Consider the following 6,612-nt stretch of genomic DNA (forward strand, 5'->3'; position numbering starts at 1 on the left):
CCATTTAGAATGATCAAAATTAAACATTATTCTTAGAGGTCTAGGTAGCATAATTTTGGCACCATTTATACTGGAATGGGATATGGTGTTTCTCTTCTGTTAAACAGGTTTGATTTTCTTCGGTTGCTTAAATTTTTCTGTAAATTTATGCCACAAATGTGCATCCTTACTTATAGCATAGTACCTTAGGGTATGATGTTTAGGTCAGGTTATGATATTTAGATATTCAATTAAAATGTTTTTGTTTTTTTAAAAGTAAACTTAGATTAAATGTCTTTCTACAGTACTCAAAAAACAGGATCTGTGTATATATTTGGAATTATTAAATAATTTAATTATCTTAGTCTATTTGTGCTGCTATAACAAAATACCATGGACTGGGTGGCTTATAAACAGGAATTTATTTCTCACAGTTTTGGAGGCTGAGAAGTCCTAGATTTACCATCATGTTAATGGGATTTCAGATGGGAGGAGTGATAAATAAAGTGGTTATTAAATCATAGCAGAAGCCACATAATGCTTAAGCAAGAGATGATGTAAGAAGAAACTTTAAAAGAAAGAGAATGCCTATTGTCATCAGACCAATGAACTTTAGGGCTAGAAGTCTTTCTTTTACAAATCAGTGTTTATGAAGCAAGGTAAAATAAATTAATTTTCTAAAATTATGTAATTGTTAATATCAGTCCAGAATGAGTGGCAATTCTAGTTGGAGTGATTTTTCACTTCTTATCTGATAACATCTGATTTTAAGGGTATATAATGACTATTTTTGCTTAGGACTTGGTGCACCTGGCACCTTTAGCTAACTCAGGTCAATAAAGGCTTAATAAGGTATTTTATTTTTAGTTGCTCTGACTCTTGCCCTGCACTTGCTGTATTTTTTTTCATCCTCTTCAGTGACAGAGCAGACAAGAGCTTGGAGGCTTTTTACTAAGCAAATTTCAAAATATCAGACCAAGCTTATACTAGTGCAATTTTTCTTTTCCAGTCAGAAAGTCTTATCTGGAAAAAATAGTTATCTTTTAAACTCTTTTTATGAATAATTTTATGAATAATTTTTATGAATAATTTATTTTGAAATATTTTATTTGATCATATTACAGTTCAGTTTTAGCTAGAGCTAGTGGTAACTCTGAGATTCCCAGGTGGTGCTAGTGGTAAAGAGCCTATCTGCCAGTGCAGGAGACTTAAGAGACGTGGGTTCAATCCCTGGGTTAGGAAGATCCCCTGGAGGAGGGCATGGCAACCCACTCCAATATTTTTGCCTGGAGAATTCCAAGGACAGAAGAGCCAGGTGGGCTATAGTCCATAGGGTCGCAAAGAGTCGGACACAACTGAAGCAACTTAATATGCACGCAACAAGAACTCTAGGCTGCTGTTTTTATTTTTCAAAACTTGAAATGTGAGTTTGAACTATTTTACCCAAAAGAAAATAAAATATAATTTACAAATACAAAATCATAATTTTCTATTTCTGACAATAAATAACAAGGGCACTTATTCTTGAAGCATTTCTGTATGTTTGGACATTTTTTTCAGCTGTAGAATTACAAAAGACATTATACGATGTCTTACTTCACTAATGTACCTGAGGTTATATGACAATGAGTGTTTTGTTAGTCTGCCAACACTATGGGCTTTAGGTTTTGAGGAATGAAGTAAAAATGGCAAGCCTAGACTGAAACTCCTTTTCAGTTGATACTTCATAAGGAAATTAAAATTCTAAATCTGTCATAATTTTTTTCTAACACCATTACCTATAAAGTTTTATTGAGGTTGTGTTTTCAGATGTAATGCTTTCTCATATTATAAATTCAGAAGTACTCAAAGTTGGAAGAGACCCAACTCAGCCAGCTAACTATGGTCAGGTAAATGAAGACATTGAGAGTTTAAATGGCTGTCTCAAATAGGTGCACAACCAATTACTGGCAGCCTTGATGATATTTCACAAATTTTTAATATGTTGTAGTTTTATTCTCATTCAGCTCAAAATATTTAAATTTTTTCTTATAACTTCTTTGACATCTGATTATTTAGAAATATTGTTTATTTTCTAGACATTTGGGAATTTTGCAGATAGCTCTCCTTTGATAATTTGTGATTCAATTCCACTTGGGTCAGAGAAAATAGTTTGCATGATTTCATTTGTTTCCAATATAGTGAGAGTTTATTTAAGGCTCAGGATATAGTCTATTTTAGTAAGAATTCTGTGTACGTTTCAAGAGAGACCATCTTTTGCTCCTGTTGGAAGTCACCCAGGGAGGATGTTGCTGAACTTGCTAAGTCGCTTGTGCTGCCTGCAGAACTTTCTGGGAAGAAGTCCATGGATGTGTGATGGAAGCTCACTGGGAGTAAGTTCAGCTGTGTGTCCCACTTGTCAGCTGAATGCTGTAGAAGCAAGAAAGGGGGAAAAAAAAAAAGCACAGGGGAATTATAAGAGAGGGTCCTTCCTACTCCTGCTGTGTCCCTCAGAGTGACGCTACTGGCAAAGCTTACCATCTAGATGGCTGGAAAGAGAAATGATTTTAAGATTCAGCTCCACAGGCCATACAATCAAGAATGGATTTGGAACTGAGAGGCAATAAGCTGGTAGCTGGCACACTGCAACCTCTTTCTAATAAAATAGATCTTATTTTCTTTTGCATTGTATCAGTAACAACCATCAACAACAGAGTAGGAATGAAAATCTTTGGAATGGCCACCAAATAAGTAGAATCATATTTCCTGTCATTTGTGTCTTTAATTTTCATTGACATAAAATTAAGCTGTCTTATAAATAAGTGGATTTATCAGTAGATGGTGCTGTTTGCCTTATATTTTAATTTTTTCCAGAGAATTTAAAGTATTTTTATTTCCCTTTATTTAACAGTTATATACATTTTGAAAGTTACAGAATACAACTTATATTTAAGCAATTTACAAAAATATTTAAATTTAAGTTATTTGACAAACTAGGCAGGCTTTCACAGAGCAATAAAATATGCAAATGGGAAAAAATGCTAACAGTGAAGCTTCAGAGAAGTACACGTTCTGACAGCTGTCCTTAAGTCAGTTCTTAATTCTAAGTTCCTCAGTATAAAAAATACAGTAGAACTTATGGATAATACTAAAAATTACTCACAATACCTTTGTTGAATTGATTTTTCAGGTGAGTGACATCAGGAAAGTGGATGGAGCATTAAAAACAGCATTCTCCAAAATGCATACCTAATCAATCATGAGTTTTAGTGTGAGAGATGCATACTAGTATGCAACTCTCTTTAGTATGAGAGTTCAATCGGAGAAATAGGCATTGTTGCCTAGAGTTTTGATGAAGTGTAAATAGTCAATTGATTGTACTAAAGATGAGAGTTGGACATATGCTAAAGATGGGAACTGGACATGTTTTACCACTGAACGGAAATAAGAATGGGTTTGGCTTAGAAACTTCAGTGATAAATGTTTTATTAAATATTATTTTCTATTTTACTCAAAATATAGTTTCTCATATTAAGAAAAGGCATATCATTTTGCTTTGAGAGTGCATACCATTTTTATGCCAAGAGTTGACTTTTAAGATTTAACTTTATAAGGTTTATAGAGACCTGTGGACTCAGGTTGCATTATCCTTTCTGATGCTTTTCCTGGATACATTATTCTTTCTGACAGCATTGTCTTAGTTAATTTGGGAGAGTTTTCAGTGGAATACATCGATCGTTTGTCTTCCAATTTACAAACACTCAATTTGTATATCAATAACCTCTATACATAAACATGTGCCTCTACAACACTTCATTTCCACTTGAGTCTGTCCTTGTTGCTGTTGGCATTGGGGAACCAAACCCATTGTGTGCTTTCTCTTCCTCTTCCTTTTGCTTCCCTTTCTTTTCATTCCTAAATATTTTTCCAGAGCAATTTAGTCCTAAAGCTTTAGACAGGGCAGAGAAATGTAGGGAGGAAAGAGAGACAGAGAGGGCGAGAGAGGAAGAGAGAGATAAAGACGACAAGACCATCTGCCTTGAAGGCAAGTTGGTGCAGAGCCTGAACGAAGACAAAAGGAAGCTGAACTCAGAGGGCGCTCAGCCCGCAGTGTCGCAGGGGAGTTAGGAGAGCATCGGGCAGGGAAGAGCTCTGACGTGGGGAGTCGGCCCACTCAGGCTGAGGAGGAAATACACGCGGGGGGAAGGAGGCACAGGATGGAAGCCTGAGTGGGCTGAGCAGGGTGACCCTGCACACCCAGCGTGGAGCGCGTGAACCTGAGGGCCCGGTGTGAACGGCGTCCCCACGGGGGCGGCACGACCTTGTGTCCAAGCCCAAGCAGGGTGGTGAGGGCACACACGTGGCAGTGGGCGATGGCCCGGATGCAGAATCGCAGTCTGCAAAGCACATCACTGAGCATCTGAGGCGGTCCTGTGAGGGGCGGTGGACCTGAATATGGGTCTCAGCACGCTTGGCTTTAAAACAGCAGACTGAATGCACTAGAAATCAAATTTGCCTACTAGGATGAAATCCTGGCTCTTATTGTTATGATACAACGTCATCCTGTGATGTTAATACCTGTCTTCAGCATTGGATTTTATGAAGTTCCACATTCTACAGTATCTCAACTCAGGAAATGTCATTGAGAAAGCAAGGGATGTTCTTGGCATAGTTGCTCTGGTCTCCCTGGTTTCTTAGAGAAGCACTGACCAGCATTTTCCACCAGTGGAGTCCAGAACATCCTCATCAGGTCAGGTCTGAGCATGTTCAAAAATTCCAGAATGTCCCACAGATTTCCTCCTGTCTGCCCTTCCTGGTTAGTGAGACACAAGTGGCATCTGTCTACCTAACAAGATACATCAGAATACACGTAACCTTTAAATGAGCACCCTTAGCTGGTCTTGGCTTGGGAATCACCTACATCCCACTTGTATTTCTATACCACAAATATAAAAATTCAAATATGTAATAGTGGTTTCAGGACCAAATTTCATCTCTTAACTTTCTATTGAACAGTATCCCCTGCCATACCAAACTCTCAAGGAGAGTCTGATTTTTCTGAGTGGATATCCCTTATGACAGAAAACTCATTACTTGTCAGATTGCTCTTTCTGTTTTCAGTTAGAATGATGTGATTTGCCGTGAAACAGAACTGTCTTCCTACACCTTTGGTCGATAAGAACTCATTCTTACCTTAACAGTCGCATGAAATGAAGCATAACCCACATTTCCCAGAGCAGACATTGAGACACTTAAAGCCTCACTTCCTGACCTGATCATGTTTTCTCCACAATTACCAGCCCCAGTTACCTCTGCAGCTCACTGGGTAGAATGGTTTTCTGAATCACATTATCTTATCTACCTATTTGCAATTTATTCTTCGTAACACATTCCAGTTTTTCTCTGTTCCTCCTGACCTACATGTGCAGAACTGAACATAATACCCTAAATAACTTCATCTCTACAATTTTGGTCTCCATATAAGTAATTTCATATTTTTATGAAAATTAACTCTGCTTACTATCTTTGCAATTTTTCTATAAATCTAAAATTCTTATAATTAAAAAGTTCTATTAAAATTTCCTGAACTGATTTTTAGAAAAGTCACTACTGAAATATATAACTCCATATATTAAATATGTATGATCATATATATAAATGCACCTTCATTTTTCATAGACAAATTCTAAAATCCCACTATTAAACTTACTATGGAAGTATACTAAGTTATTTGATTACAGAAGATCAGTTTCCTTATCCAGAAAATAATCATTTGGGTAAGATATTCTCTAACTTTTATAAATTCTTTTTATTCAAAACATTGGACTTTTTTTTTAACACATTATTTTCAGTAAAATTTAGAAGTTAGACCAAAGCATGCCACGTTCTCAATAACAGTAGTTCAATAAACTTTTCTGACAATTTCTGTAATATTCCATGAGATGATGCTATGTTACTATAAAAAATATTCAAATTTCCAATTTCACAAAGCTTGGCACTAATCAACCCTTTATTTCATCTGTTCAGTTCAGTTCAGTCGCTCAGTCGTGTCGAACTCTTTGCGACCCCATGGACTGGAACACGCCAGCCTCCCTGTCTGTCACCAACTCCTGGAGTCCACCCAAACTCATGTCCATTGAGTCAGTGATGCCATCCAACCATCTCATCCTCTGTCGTCCCCTTCTCCTCCTGCCCTCAATCTTTCCCAGATCAGGGTCTTTTCAAATGAGTCAGCTCTTCGCATGAGGTGGCCAAAGTATCGGAGTTTCAGCTTCATCACCAGTCCTTCCAATGAACACCCAGGACTGATCTCCTTTAGATGGATCTCCTTGCAGTCCAAGGGACTCTCAAGAGTCTTCTCCAACACCACAGTTCAACAGCATCAATTCTTTGGTGCTCAGCTTTCTTCACAGTTCAACTCTCACATCCATACATGACCACTGGAAAATCATAGCCTTGACTAGATGGACCTTTGTTGGCAAAGTAATAACTCTGCTTCTTAATATGTTGTCTAGGTTGGTCATAGCTTTCCTTCCAAGGAGTAAGCATCTTTTAATTTTGTGACCACAGTCACCATCTGCAGTGATTTTGGAGCCCCAAAAAATAAAGTCTGCCACTGTTTCCACTGTTTCTTCATCTATTTGCCTTGAAGTG

Source organism: Muntiacus reevesi, chromosome 3 (assembly GCF_963930625.1).
Source record: "Muntiacus reevesi chromosome 3, mMunRee1.1, whole genome shotgun sequence".
Classification (NCBI taxonomy): Eukaryota; Metazoa; Chordata; class Mammalia; order Artiodactyla; family Cervidae; genus Muntiacus; species Muntiacus reevesi.